Source organism: Triturus cristatus, chromosome 8, assembly GCF_964204655.1.
Source record: "Triturus cristatus chromosome 8, aTriCri1.1, whole genome shotgun sequence".
In the NCBI taxonomy this organism is placed as follows: domain Eukaryota; kingdom Metazoa; phylum Chordata; class Amphibia; order Caudata; family Salamandridae; genus Triturus; species Triturus cristatus.
Window position 1 is genome coordinate 1188104545 of NC_140591.1, and position 16572 is coordinate 1188121116.

Sequence of the window (16572 nt, forward strand, 5' to 3'; positions counted from 1 at the left end):
ACAGATAAAGTAAAAGATGTAGAAGATATTAACTTATTAACACGTTTTAAGAGAGAAACTTGGTCTGAAATTGTGGGTGATATTTTTGGGGTTTTGATTCCAGCAGTGGGAATTTCTTTAAATGCTTATGGAATTCGGAAACTGTCCACAGTGGTTGATCGCTTATCGACAAATACCAGGGTAAGCGGGGAGGGGGGGACTGACCTGCTGGGGGTCCTGGACTCTACTGCCCTAACCCGCAATGTATGGACTGAGCAGAACCTTGGGGAGGCTGCCTGTGTTCAGGTACCCCGGTGGGCCGGTGCGCTATGCGGTGCCCTGGATTTCAAGTAGTGCGACTGTTTACTGTAGCGCACGAGGGCCTGCTGGCACAAGGTGCGCAGCAGAGTGGGTGCTTGATGGGCCGAGACGGCCAAGTTAAAGTGTACGGCCAAGTTCAAGTTCAACTGTAATGTCGTGCATAATTTCCTTACTGCCTTTGACATGGTGATGCCGCTAAAGTGTGATGCTGTGAATCATTTTTATAAATCCAAGTAGGAAACTTTTACTCTTGTATTGGTTTGTGGTGAATTACTTGTTTTGATGTGAATAAAAAGGCTACGCTTTGGATAATATACCGGGATTCTCAGAGTTCTTGGGCACAGCGGGGAGAAAAGCTGACAAAAGTAGGGGAGGAGGGCATGTCACGTTGTGCGCGTACTAATACATTTCCCCTAAAATAACATCTGATACCCATTGCACGCCTATACGATTACCAAGTTCGCCTCACTCCATCGTATTTAACTCTAGCTTCTCTCCCCTCATCCTAACATTTCAACCCGGTATGTGAAACCCATATATTTGCTAATATGTCATCTAGTGGTGTATGTAATATAACCACACTGTGAATTCTCACTCACTGCTCTTATCCAGCAATGATTGTGTGTCACAGTTTTCAGATCAATAATATCGATCTGAAAAAGATAAACCTTAACGATATATTGGTAGGCGATATGGTAGATGGGATATATTTGTCATGGGACTGTCCAAGAAAATGGAAGCCTGAACAATTTTATTAAAAACAAAAATCAATGGTTCATGAGTCACAGAATCAGGAAACAGGACATCCCCCGTGCATGTGATGAGCATACATGCTAATGCTCGCAGGCACATAAAACAAATCCATAAGATTATCCTACACAAGCACCGAGGGAATTGATGCGTCCCCTGTCACAAATGTGTTAAATGCTGAAAACCTGCAACTCTTTGGAGGGTTAGAAACGTCAATGCTCAAGGTTCTTGGCGTAGTGCCATTTGTGTGTCAATCTTTTGTTTGGAATCAGATTCGGGTGACAATAATGCATCTGGCCTGATCCTGAATATGAGTACTTGAGTATAAGATATGCAATTTGTAATTATGAATTGATGCATTGGCTGTGGCTGTAACACTTTGAATTTGAACAATAAGGATATATAAGATTGTTTGAAATACAAAATAAAGAATAAACAGACAAGTTTCCAACTTGATTGGGTATTTCTAGCTTTTGAGTGCTCCACTATACTTGTGAAAATGCCCAAGGTTCAGCACCTGCAACAGAAACATAACTTCTGGGTTACAAAGTGTCTCAAATATCCTAATTGCCAATCAGATCAATTTTGTGAATCTAGCTGATGCAATCACCTTATGTGAAGAATTACATCATGAAACATCCAGCAAAGATGTAGGGAGCGTCATACATCATCCCATATTGATGGGTTAACTCATGCCATCAATCCCCTAGCACAAGCCACAACCACCTCATTATGCCACATTGTCAGGTTTCAGGTGGAAATGGGGCACTAAAGCATGGATGTCGCAAGAGCACTCATATAGGTTCCCAATGCTGTAGAAACAATGCAATCAACAAACATGGCAGTTGGCTCAAATGTTTGGGTGGGAGAAAGTGAGGACCAATCTTGTGTGAACAGCATCTCAGCTACAGACAGTGTATGTCTGCGTCGAAGTAAGAGTCACAGTTGTGCTGGTGACATTGTTGGTTCAAAGACACCTATTTGCAACAAATGCAAGCCTTAAAAACAACAACTCTAATATACTTACAGTGCTAAACAGCTGCATAATATTTCGTTTTGTCTGCCAACCATCTGAAAAGAGAAGCTTATTTTCTGATATACTTTATTGCACCTGAAAAAAATAAGGTATATTCAATTATAAATATTACAATGCCTCTTCTTAATTTGTTATGTAATATTGAATGACATTGCATACATACTATGAAAAATAATGATTATTTATATTTGCACGTCGCAATCACCCTTATGCAATCGAGTTTCCTCATGTGTGGGAGGTAGAGGGATTAATTCTGCTTCCTTCTTAGACTCAGATTCTGACACTGTTACACTCAATCCGTTTTTGTTGCAATATTGTGCAGAAGAGCACATGTTGCTACAATTTTGCAACTTGTTTCAGGAGACTGTTGTAGAGCTCGACCACTCTTATGCAGGCAACTAAAGCGACTTTTTAGTAGTCCAAAAGTACGTTCAATGACACCTCGGGTTCTATGGTGTGCCACATTATAACAATGGTCATTGGGAGTAGTGGTAAACAGATATGGTGTTATCATCCTTGGCCGTTAGTCAGACACACTATCACCTACAAACAAACAAAACAGATTTAGATATGGGATTAAAGCGACAGTTGAGGTCAATGTTATACATATATATGTTTATTCACCCAATAAATACTATCATCAAAATCTCCTCTTTGTAGCCTTTGGAAAATTCCACAATGTTGAAATATGAAAGTGTTGTGGGTGCACCCTGGAAACTGGGCAACAATACCTGGTATTACATTGTGGTATCACACACCACTTGGATGTTGAGGGAATTAGTATTTTTCCAATTCCTGAAAAAATACGCAATGTCAGTTGATGGGCATATAGACATGTGTACTATCTATACATCCATTAACATAAGGACAATAGGCAATTCTATAAAATTCTATTTTGGCGGTGGTCCCTGTGTATTTCTGGGGAAATATATTTATATGGGTTTGAATGTACATTAACACTGCATTTAGAAAGGTGCGAAAATAGGAGAAAGGGCACTCTGTGACACACCGCTATCTGCTACAATCACACCCTGGTAGCTAGCAGAAGCTAAGAGATGCAAACTAAATAACACCTGCACATGGGTGGGATGGAATTACTGCACAAGGTGTTTCTCTCAAACTGAGATTGTAAATCAGCTATGAGTTCCAGAGTCACAATAATGTAATCCTCAGTCTGACGCTGCTTGCCTGTCTTCTCCTTCTCTGCAAGCCAGCAAGAACATGCATTCTTCTTGCCATCACATAGAAAGCAACCATTTGGAAAACCACAGATGCTGGGCCAGCATTTATAGATTGCATACAGTTGCGACCTGGTTTGGGTTGGTGTTAATTTGCGTGAGCAAAATGGTGTTTTTGGGACTAATCACCATTTGTGAATGTGATGAACATAAAAATAGCAATTTGCCAATATAGCTTTCCTAATGGATATTCGCTATTTATATTGAGTAAAATACTGATTTATAATTCATTTACTAAATTGATGCCTGCAAATGGTTTTCTAACATAAGGAACTTGTGTTTTTGTGACCGGTAACCAGTTTGCAAGGATTGCAGAATCTCAAAAGTTATGTACATATTGCCCTATCTTCATATAGTGGTATTTTTGAGCTTCTGTATGGGGACCAGCAGTCTCCAAAGAAAGTCAAAGATGCTGTAAATACACATTTAAATGTTTTATATTAATCTGAACTGCTCAGTGTTACCCTGCCCTCTCAAGCTGCTAAAGTGGAAGGTTCATGACCCCTTTGCTTTATTTATGGGGAAAGGACTGTTGATGTCGCAGAGACTTGTTTTTGTTTGCTGTATGCGCTTTGAAGCTGATACTGATGTCACTATGGAATGTATGGGACTTTAGGCTTATGACAGCCAGGGAGTGAAGTCTTCAAGGTCCAGATCATCTAGCCAAGCCATTCCTGCACCTGATATTGTTTACTGACATTAGCTTTGAGAATAAGTTCGATCTTAGATTCAAAGCTAGGCCTTGCTATCCAGTTTTTGATAGTGGCAGTAGAAGTATTCAGCCAGGTGTTGTGAACAGATGTGATCTTTAGAGATAACTGGGTATCATCTATCTGTATGTGGATGCTGACGTACATGTCTGCCAAAAGGCATTTCAAGAACTCCAATTACTTGTGAGATGATCGTCACTGGAGAATGCTGTATATCATTGGGATTTACACATTTCTGGAGGAGTTCATATCGGCCAGCGCGGTTCTATTTATTAGATATGGTGAGCCACTGTAAAGCAGAACTTTGGAAGCATGCTTGTGTACTAGCATTTCTGGCATGATGTGGTGGTCAACTGAGTTGAATGCAATAAAGAAGTCATGCAGAATGAGAAGGTGGGAGTCGTTGGTTGTGAATTGTGGGACTTTGTCTACCACTTGGATTTGTTATGTCTTTGTAATGCATACTGTTCTGAAGCTAGAATATTATCTTCTTCAGAGTATGACACCATCATCTGTTCTCGTTGTTCCCAATCCAAATGGTACAATGTCTATCCCGGCAACCCAATTATGCTGGAGCAAACTCACCAAGTTATTTATCCATCTACCCCAGTTCCAATTGACAGCGTAAATCATGTAAGATCATTCATAACATTAAGGACATGAGACAGAAGAGAAAGAGAGCCTGGTGACAGCAAAGTTTGGCTCAAACTTTACCAAAAAAGTATAATGGCTTAGCTTTACAGCAGTCAAGTGGCAACAAAAAATAAGTAACCATGATTTTTCTGAAGTTTTTTTGTTGTCTATATCTCAGTCAGTGTACATTGTTTGTCTCTGTAGAGAATGTGACACTAACATGCTTTATTTTAAAACATAAGGCCCATTAAATACAACCTGCTAGTGGTGGTGTTTCAGTTTTGTCTCAATTGAGCTGTACTTTGTCTTTCGGGGTCTGTGTCTTGACAATTAGATTAATAAATTGAAGTCAACAATTAGAGATCTCCCAGTTAAGGTGCCACTGTAAGAGATACACAGTTGGAAGGAAGTAATGAACGGTTTGTTTTGTTAAGGTGGTTGTATGGCATATTAGAACATTGGAATGTTGCGAGCTCCTTGAAAACAATGGAGTGCTCTGGGTTTCTAAAGGCCAGTAGAAGCCCAGAGCTCCAACATTCCAATGTTGTTCTTCATAGCTGTTGCTGTGAACAAAGGCCTCACTGAGCCCGAGGGGATTTCAATCCCCTTGAGCTCCACGAGGCCTTTGTTTGATTTGTTAGAACATTCTGCCCTCTAGGGCGGGAATGTTCTTATAGCCTTATAGCCTTCAATAGCTGGGCTATACCACCATTAAAGTCCAGCTCTCTTGTGAAAGGGCCCTCGCAGAACGCTGGAGCGGGACTTTAACCCTTTTGCGGCACCTCTGATGAGTGGGCGGGGTCGCGTCCGCCAACGGATGTGCGCAGCACTACGGAGGTAGTGCGCGTGACGGCTGTTGGCCAACAGAAGCACGCATCAGGTTAATGGCCGGTACAGCCTGCTACAGCGTGCTTTAATAGAACATTGGAATGTCGGGAGCTCCATTGAAATAAATTGAAGTGGCTCAGGGTTAATGATGGCTGGCATAATGCTTTTGCTCCAACATTCCAGTGTTTTTCTTTCTTTTTCTACCTTTTTTTAATTTAGACATTCAATCCTCAGTGGGTCGGGCCTATAATTCAGGTTCAGGGCCTTTACCAACTAGTATAGTCCTTGGCAGCAGACTTTAAAGTTATAATATTGAGTGACATAATATTGCCCTGTAGGAATACTAAGTGCAGAATATTGAGTGCCAATTTATTGTGAAGGTAACTAAGAATAGATTAGTGTAGATTTACTATTCTTAACTTCACACCTATGTACCTTGAAAATAAATATTGTCATAGAAGTATGTGTGTGGTTGGAATAGTAAATGTATAATTACCTATATATACTTACTTTGACAAAATAGCAGTACTTGCTGCACTCAATATTTTTACATAACATATGAGGATTTCGATATTATTGTAACATGCCTGTAAATTAATGTATTTGTTTAGTACCTCAGAACCTTTATTTCGGAAAACACCTTTTTTTATCCTCATCTTATTTTTTCTACAGTTGCATGTGCCTGTGCCCTCTAGACCACATAATACAAATTGCCCAGATAGTGCAAATTTTCTTGAAAATGCTAGTTATTCTCTTATTATATGTTGTAAGGAAGTATTGTTTTCTTTCATATCTTTGTTGCAGGCACCCATTTTCCTTCCTCAAGAAAAGATCCGATTGGAGCAAAAAGAAATTGAGCAAAATAACACACGATCACGTTATATCTTATGGTGAACCTGGGAGTATATTGCCACCACCAGGAAAATCCTTGTAATGAAGCCCCTATAGTTAATAAGGTATGACTTTCCTTGTTGAATGGCAACTAGCACTGTTGCAGCTGTGTTCCTCTGAATCTTAAACAATAATATTAGTTTGTTTTTATATAGTGCTTCATATAGTACTCTGACATTTCCCAGAACTGAAAATAAATGTGCTACTATCACGCAATTTATCTGTCATCAATATAAAGAACACTTGGATTCCTATACTATGATGGATAGGCTTTGATGAGACCTTTTTATTTTGTATTGAAGGGAAAAGAGTAAAGTATCACAGTTCCTGGGAGATTAGTTAAAATGGAGCTAATCTTAGCTTTCCTCGAAAAGGACATTGGGACTCATTATGACGTGAGTCAGCTGTGATTGATGGGGAATTGCAGTTTTCTGTTGTTACAACCATTTGTCTTGTGTAATGACTAAGGCAGAGTAGGAGCCACTGTCCTGAGCCCAGAGCTCGCTTTGTCTGAAGAGTGCAATGTTTTCCATGGTGTATTTTCAAGTTGTCTCTGTAAAGATACTAATGCGTAAAGAGCCTATTTCAACTCATCAATTACTGAATAGACATTTGGGCACATTTATTAAAGATTAGCGTAGCATAATAACCAAAGTTGCTATGCTAGATTGTGTGAGAGGGGGATAGCAGAACATTGCCATATATACAATGATATGGCATTACTGTTATATTTCAAACATTGGTGCATAATTCAGCCGCCTTTCCTTCCAAATAAAGTTTTGTACTGGAAAGTTAATAACAAATCAATACTTTGCACCGGTTTACGTCACTTGTGGTGACTTTGCAATGGCACAAAGTGTTAATAAACCTATGTCCTCTTATGAGTTCCCAGAGTATGGTTAAATGGTAGCCCTGCACATGATAGGCAGCAAAGTAGTGACAGAGCAAAGGTGCCACAGGCAAGCAAGAAATGTGGGCTTCCGCCTCCTAGTTTGGTTAGTTGAAAATCAGCCATTCATTGGGTGAGATGGGCTCCTCAGAGCCATGGAATTCGATGCAACTGCACCTGCTGCACCACTGATAGCTACAGCCCTGCTGCAAATCAATCAGAAAAGGCAGTCACCACTTTAAAGGCTGGGAGCTTAGAAGAAAATGCCAAAGTACACATCATTTGTTTCAGGCAGTTTTGAATTTCAACAGGTACGTGTTTCGGTCTGCAGCATAATCTCGGAACATAAGCACATTTTGATTACTTCCCTGAGACTTAAGAATGGGTCCAAGTAAAACAGTAAAACAGGTTACATAAAATATCTAGGCATCGAATTTGGCAGAAATATGATAGACACCCTACACCAGAACGAGAAAACTCTATTAGGTAAGATAAAGAAGCTTTTGGAATCTTGGTCACCAAAATTCATTACATGGTGGGGTAGAATAGAGACGATCAAAATGATGATCAGCCCGATGGTTAACTACCTCATTACTATGCTCCCGCTTCTTCTTACTGATGACTTCCATCGCAAGCTAGACCTCCTCATCTCTAAATTCCTTTGGAGCGGGAAAACATCAAGGATCAGTACCAAGAAATTAAGACTAGATAAAACACTAGGAGGGGTGAACTTAGCTGACTTCAGACTATATCAGCTGGCTTTCCTGGTGAAACAAGGTTCATACTGAATAGCTCCACCTACCGCCTACACCCTGGCATGGCTAGAGGTAGAGAGAGCAATTCTCAATAATCTAAACCCCCTCGCATTGCTAACAACCAACAGACTATACCCTCATACCTCCAAATCCATTTTTAAAAACACAAAGATTGCACTGCTTAAGGTTGACAAAAAAATGGAAAACAGTATTAAAGGGTCCAACTTAGAATCCCTCTGGGCCAATAACAAGATTAAGCATAAAGGCAAAAGCCTAACCCTAGACAAATGGATCAAGAAGGGAATCCTCTTCCTTTATCAACTAGGAAACACCACACACCCACTTTCTCAGACCTCCAAGTGAAGTACAACCTAGCTGACATTGAATTCTAGAACTTCGTAAAAATTAAAACAGCAATCTCAAAATCAAAACTATTCCCCGCCCAACCTTCAATCTCCTCATTTGTGACAGATATTAATAAACTGGGTCACCAGGTATCGCTGATATACAAACTTCTCCGCCCAAAATCCTCCAAACTTAATGACAAGGCCATAGCCTACTGGGGACGGCCACCCTCAGAATCACCAAAAGAGCAGGGATGGCCCTCAATATGGAGATCCGTCTCACGCAACAAGATCACCCCAGTTCTCTCCCAAACCAAATACTGGTTACTACACAAGGCGTTCTGGACCCCTGCCCGTTTATTTGCATTAGGGCTCCGAAACCGATGCAACATGCTGGAACTGCAATCAGGAGACGGGGGAGTTCGCCCACCTTATATTTCAGTGTTCTCTACTCAAAGATTTTTGGGACAAAATATTTACCTTCATAAGTGGGATTTTTAAGGGTAATATGGACAGAGACACTTTCAACTTGCCCACGGCCTGCACAAACACAAAATGGAGAAATTAATCTGACAGAAACCTCTTTGACCTGTTAATAACTTCAGCAGTGAAAATCGTTCTTGCCAATTGGAAAGACACAAGCAAGACGTCGTACAAGAGCTGGTTAAACTGGATCATGCATCTCAGAGGGGCGGACAACATAGCACTACAAAGCTTCCCATGGAAACCATCAACCAGGACTTTATGGAACTCTTTAGACACGTCTCTAGACTCTTTTGAACCTCCATGAATAAAGAGCCCACCAAGGAATCACATTACTGCTGCTCCTTCTGTATAAAGGGTCTCTCGGAATTTGCCTTAAGGGTACACTCACCAGCCCGTCATGCTATGTGAAGATGTCATTATTGACCTTCCTTGTGCAATCATGTGTATAGATATGCAAATGCGATGCTTTAGCTCGCCTAACCGTAGTTCCTCCCTCCCTTCTGTTTCCTTTTTTCTTTTTCTTCCCTTTCTCCTTTCCTTTGCCTGTCCTATTTAGCGGTCGCCAATGTTCGCTGAGGTAGGCTAGTTTATCCATTAAGGCGCTACAACTCACATTATGCATGCATTTGTAAAATCCTGCCTTGGATACCCTTGCGTACCCGCCTTCTGTATACCTTGTGAAAAACAATTAAATATTATGATTATCCTTCGAATAAAGCATACTTTGACTTGACTTGACTTGAATTAAATATTTTGAAAAAAAAAAGAAAAGAATGGGTTCAAGTTCACAGACCTTTGCATCCTACTCTTGTTGCAAATTATTCTTGAAATTCTGGATCTGAATCAAAAAGCATTTTCTTTAACTGTGTCTTACTCTTATAAATTATAAATTTTAAGTTATTTGATTTCCAGGATTAAGACATTATCTCCACATCCCTCAAGCCCCAGCATCCAATACCCTGCTCCTCACGACCAAAGGCTGCACCCACTGCACCAAACCCTAGCCACATGCTGAGCGGGTGGTTGTCAAACAATGGGTAGTTGTGTTCAGGGACTAGCCACAGGCCAGGCTGTGCACTCAACACCTTTCTGCACACATCCAGAGGCCATGTGCAGCAGGCCCTGAGGTTTCACCCAACCTCCTACTGCCAACGGCCGTGCGCTGTGAGCGATAGGGTGCCCAACTCCACAGTGCACACACCAACGGACATCTTACTTTTCATTTTGAAAAAACATCGAAATTTAGGGGAACAAATCAAAGGTTTAAGTGATATTTTAGTTAGGAGTTAAAATAATATGTTATTTTACATTTATAAAACATGTATCATTTCTCTGGAAAAAAACAAAAGTTAATGAGACAGTATAGTTAGGTAAAAATGTCACTTAAAACATACCATTTTAAAGAAACAAAGCCACTGAAATTCACCAGTTATAGTTATCTCAAGTAACTATACTCATGCCATCACATAACTATAACTCGCAGCCTTGTCAGGCACTGCCAAATTACCTCACATATTACATCACTCATGACGTTCTATATCATCATCGATAGCATTACTGCAACATCTGATATTACTTCATTGATAACAGTTTACATGGCGGGAGCACAAGTTACTTTCGGGTACAAGTTATAGCTACTTGAGATAACTATTGTAAGAAATTGAGCTACTGGTTGAGGATGGTGGATGCCCCAATCAGGCACTTTTTTTTAGCGGACTTAATCTTATTACCAAATAGTGTATCAAAAATAGCTAACACAATTTTTGTTTTTATGTTATTGGAGAACGAGACCCTATTTTCCAAAGATCCATAGTAAGGATTGCTGGCAGATGAAAAGGTGCAGCAATATTTGTCTCAATTGTAACTCCTTTTGGAGTTAAAAAGGGTTCTGGGATTGAAAACCAATAAAAACCCTTTACTGCTACAAAAGAAAGATGATATTTCTGAAAATCAGGACTGCCAAGTCCACCCTTTAATTTAGAGGATTGCAAGATTTCATATTTCAACCGGGAGGGTTTATTATTCCAAATAAATGTATTAAAAGCTTTATTAATGCTCTTTAAGAAAGTTGTGGGCATGGATACAGGTAACATTGATAATACATGTAGTATTTGTGGAGTTATTGCCATCTTAATTTCTTCAATTTTCCCATACCAAGATGGTTGTAACAATGATCATTTGTTTAATTACTCTGAACCTTTGCATATTAACTTTTTGCAAATCAGATCAATAGTGCCATTTAATGAATTTTTAAAGTACATTCCCAGGTACTTTAGACCAAATGAATTCCAGACAATGTTAGTACCTCAGAACATTTCCACTATACAATAAACATTTAATTGGACAAATTCAATCTTATTAACATGAGATGTATATCATGGTACTAATACATAATAATTAATAATTTCTAGTAAATTGTGTATAAAAACTGTAGGATCACTCATATCTAGTAGGACACCATCTGCATAAGCAGAAGCATTAAGAGCTGTGTTATTGTTGATATTGATACCAATAGTGATGAAGTGAGAAGAGTAAGCAACAGCCAAACTGAAGAGATATTAGGTGCAAATAACTTGTTCCGGTAGTTGCTAGAAACAAAAATAGCAGACCTCGCCTTTAAGAAGTAGAGCAAAACAGCAGTAACAGTATCCTTCAGAAGCAGCAAATAAGCTATTAAGACAGTCGTTTTCCTCTTTTTCCTCAATGACCCTTCAGTTGGGCAGTTTCCTGACAGGATTCTTCACAGGTGATAAAGAAACTACACCATAAAAACCGGGTAAAGAAGTGCCAGAAATGTAGTGACGTAAAATAAAAACTCCAAGTGGTGAAAAAGCTGCTAATCATCATAAAAACCAGTTGCTATTAGCAGACTGTGATGTATCTTGGATCATGCATGTTCCCACAGTTGCAGTGGCATGTTTTGACGTGTTTTAAAGGGCTACTTCAGTGGGTGACACAAAGAGTGCTGTAGACTCACTAGTAGTCTTTAATTTATAGGTCCTGAGTACATTTAGTACCATTAACTAGGGACTTACATATAAATTAAAGGCACTAATCAGGTATATGCCAATTGTACCATGTTTTAGGGTAATAGCACAAACACTAGCATTGGTTAGCAATGGTGCCAACCAAAACTGGTTCAGCAACAGAAGGTATAATTCTGTGAGAGACCCTTCAAAAAGGGCCAGGCCCAACAATTATAGATCTGATTTAGACGGTGGTTTATATACATACCTAAGTTAGTCTGTGAGTGGGTGTATAAGTGTCTCAGTGGGTCTTTCAGTGGGTGTGTCAGTCTCTGAGTGGATCTGTGAGTGGGTGTGTGAGTGTCTGAGTGCCCTCTGTTTTGCCCTCTTCTGCTCTATTTTGAATTTTCTACCTGTTTTCCTGGCTTCTGTTTTGACTTCAGTGCTCATTTTTTGTCCCTCTGTTTTGTCTTTTCCTGTCATTTTTCTGATCTCTGTTTTGCATTTTCTGCTAGTATTTTCTGCTCTGTGTTGCCTTTCCTGATAATTTTCTTCTCTCAGTTTTGCCTTTTCTGCTCATTTTTCTGCCCTCAGTGTTGCTTTTCTTCTTGTTTTCCTGCCCTCTGTTTTGCCTTTCTGCTTCTTTTTCTTTCCTCTGTTTTCCCTCTTCTGCAATAGGGTATGGGGCCGTGCGGCCACCCTCCCTGGGCCAATTTCGGCCCCTGTGTCACCATCCCCCAGGGACCCGGCCACATCTCCGTAGTTGCCCTTGCACCACCCAGGGTACCCAGCTTGTATCGGTGGGTAATGCAAGATGGAGCCTCAAGGCCCCGGGGGTCCCAGCCCACTCCCAGCCTTCTGTGGGAGCCTGCATTGCTCCTGCATGCAGTGAGCTGCTAGAAATGCAACTCCCTGCACGATGGAGCACTTCGTTCATCTGTTTCCCTGACAACAGGCAGGCAAACAGATGAAAACTTTGCTCCAAGCAAGCAGGAGCAGTTTGACAGCTTTTCCTTGCTGGGAGCGGTGTTAGGGTTGGTCTAGCTTGGCAGAAGCTGTCACAGCTCCCACTAAGCAATGCAACAGCTATCTTTCGAGGGTAGGCACCTCATGAGAGAACAGGAGCCAGCCCTGGAGGATGGCTGTCCCCAGGGCCATTGATGGCTCCAGGAGGGGGGCTGCATGGCCCCCACCTGCAGCCATTAATGGCCCTGGGGACAAGAGGGGGGTCTACGCTGCCCCCCAATACAATGATAAAGTCCCAGGGTGGTGGTGGTCCCCTGGGCTTAATAGAGCCATTGTAGGGGGGAACATGTGTGCCCCCTTACTACATGTCCCTGAGACCTTGCCCATCCAGGCTCTATATTATAAAAAAGCTCAGAGACCCACTTTTTTCATTTGAATTTTCTCTGAATTCGCAAATCCGTCACTATTTTTTAAAAATGCATTTTTGCCCTGGTGGAGACCCTAGCACTAGATCTAGGGGTCAGGGTATTTCCATACTGCCCCCTTTTTTTTTTTACTTTTTGGGGGACTTGGCGAAAGCCTGGTTCCCCGGTTGAAGTGTTAGCAGCCAACCAGATATCAGCATGAGGACTGTTAGATCCTCGGAGGATCCACATCCCTAGATATACAAATTTGATTTTCCTTTATTTTCTCAATAACTACTGAATGGATTAACACCAAATAACAAAAAGTGTGCTTTCTTGACCAAGAGCAACCTTCCTGCCAAATTTGATGGAATTCCGTCCAGCATTTCGGGCTGTAGTTTTGTTCGAAATCCTATGGGAATTAACATAGTAAACGCAGTTTTTTACCCCCCCCCCCTCTTTTTCTAGGCCACGACTTGACATATCACTACAAAACTTCCAATACACAGCTAAAATGAGGGGTACACTTTTTCTGGAAAATTGCTTGAAGATTAGTCAGCCTTCATCAAAGATATAGGCAAGTAAACAAATGCTTTTTCTATGAAAACATGGTGTTAACTATAACTACCTACTGGTGACTGCAATCTAGTGGCTATCAGAAAATGGAGTGCTCGAGCAGCTTTTGTGCTCGAAATGCAGCTGAGAGGCTTTTGGAATGGATTTTCTTCTCCAACTGGCCATCGGAGGTTTTTTTTGTGTGAGCCACCTTTTTTTTGTTGTTGCTTTTTTTCCAACAGGAAGGAATGTCCCAGAGTCTGCAACTTCCTGTTTCTATTGAGCAGGCTCCTCCAAGTGCTTTTTCCTTCTCCTGGTCACTTTTCATTTGGATTTGGAACTGGAAGGATCACTCTTCTACTCTGCTGCATATATTGGATTGAAAGACCTTGCATTTGAGATTTCACAAGTAAGTTAAAAAACTGGTGTATAAGGGTGTTGTTTGTTTGATTGGGTGCATGCACCTGGATTTATTTGTACTTTTAATCAATTTTTAAAATATATTGAGGTGGGTAGCCTGCAGTTTCAGTAGGGGCCTAGCTATTGTTTTGCATGTAATTTTTCTTCTCTTATGAAGAAAAATGTCGCAGGGGTCACTACATTTTCTCCATTGTTTTAAAAATAAATTTGCAATGTTGATTTAATTCACTATGTGGCCCAGTCTGCCAGTGGGCCTTCCAGCCAGTAGGCCCTGTACTAATCATGGGTGCATGAAATAACTGTTTCTGTGGTGTCTGTTGAATTACAACATAATTTAGGCCATGGATGTCATTGGATTAAATTGTAAAATGTGTTTTGTTTGGGGGGGGTTTGTTTCTGCAAAATGTGTATAGGTGGGATACTTATATTTGATGCCTTTGGGGGATGTGTATTGTAGTAACATTTCTTTGCCCAGTTAATTTTTGTTTTTGGCAGTGCTGGATTAATGCTCTTTTTTTTGTGTTACCAATCCATCCTCCTTTGTCTTGCCAGTGTGTGACTATTTTTGCCATAGGCCACCATTTGTCTTTGTTCCCCATGCCATGTGGCCAGGGGCCATTATGTGTAGTCAGTGCCCCCAGGCCTCCATGTGTTCTTTGTTTGTGGCCATGCCTCCTTGCTTGCTGTTTGACCATGTGGTAGGTGGCTATTTTGTGCAGGCAGCCAGTGTGCTTTTGCCGTAGGCCTGCATGTTGTCTTTGTTGTGGCATTGCCTCCTTGCTTGCTGTTTCACTATGTGGTCGGTGGATATTTTGTGTAGGCAGCCAGAGCGCTTTTGCCATAAGCCTGCATGTGTTCTCTGTTCCCCATGCCGTCTTGCTTATTGTTGTAATCTTGTGGCTGGTGGCCATTTTATTTAGGTAGCTGGGGTGCTTTTACCATAGGCCTGCATGTCTTCCTTGTTGTGGCCATGGCTCCTTGCTTGCTGTTTGAGCATGTGGTCGTGGCCATTTTGTCGAGGCCGCCAGTGTGCTTTTGCCATAAGCCTGCATATCTTCTTTGTTCCTCATGCCTTCTTGCTTGCTGTGACCATGTGGCTGGTGGCCGTTTTGTGCAGCCAGCCAATGTACTATTGCTATAGGCCTGCCTGTCTTCTTTGTTCCCAATGCCTTCTTGCTTGCTTGTTGTTGTGACCATGTGGCTGGTGGCCATTTTGTGTAGGCAGCCAGTGTGCTTTTGCCATAGGCCTGCATGTCTTCTTTGTTGTGGCCATGCCTTCTTGCTTGCTGTTTGACCCTGTGGTTGGTGGACATTTTTTGTTGGCAGCCAGTGTGCTTTGGCCATAGGACTGCATGCCCTCTTTTTTCCCCATGCTTCTTCCTTGTTTTTGAGACCATGTGGCTGGCAGCCATTTTGTGCGTCCAGCCATAGGCTTGCATGGATGTTGGGATAGCAGTTTAATAAATTATAAGCTTCAGGATAATTCACTTATTTACAATTTTTGTATTTTCATTTTTTTTATTTTAGGTTTTCAAAATTAATTTTTTTTGTTATATTTTTTTAATGAAATGTTTTTAAATGTATTTTGTATTGTAACTTTTAATTTTTTAACCTTTCATTTTAATTATTTAGTAACATTTTGATTTAATTTTAATTTGTTTAGTTTTTGATCTTTTTTTTTTTTGTTCTGGTTTTTCCCCACTTTCCTGACATCTGACATCAACCCCATGTCTGCTATAGATGTACAACTGCATTCATTGTCTAAGGATTATTCCATTGTCACCTGCACCTCCCTGAGTGCCACATCCCAACTCAATGCACATAAAGCAAACAGTTACATCTGTGTGCTGTTGTTGTTGGTCTTTCTTATTCTTCCTGAGTGTACACCGTGAAAGCTTATGTTGGTGTGGTTTTACAAATGGATACACTGTATTGCTAATCATGTATACTAACTTAAGTAATCACACTAAATGATATTGGTTGTTTGTACTACTAATTGAACTACAACAATGCCATGTTTCACTGATGTTCTTTCTGCTTGTGAGCTTTTCGGTGCACAAGAGAAGAGACATCACCCGCATTACTGATAGGCAGAAGGCCTGTGAACGACGTGATGCATGACTGACTACACAACATGGACATCTCTTCAGCATGTGAAGCTAAGTGCCACTGCCAGTACCCAGAAACCGGTCCCCGGATGCTTGTTTCCGGTTCAGGGAAGACCTGGCTTGGCAGTTCGGGGTTGGACTGTTCCCATGAGGCACAGGGTCAAGACTGATTTGCATATAGCTGGGTCTGAACTGAGGTGGCGAAGTGAGCTAAAGAATGATGATGGATTCAACCCAGATCTGTGACTGGGGGTAAGTGTCTGAAAAGTTTCAGCACTCTGTCCATCGTCTCC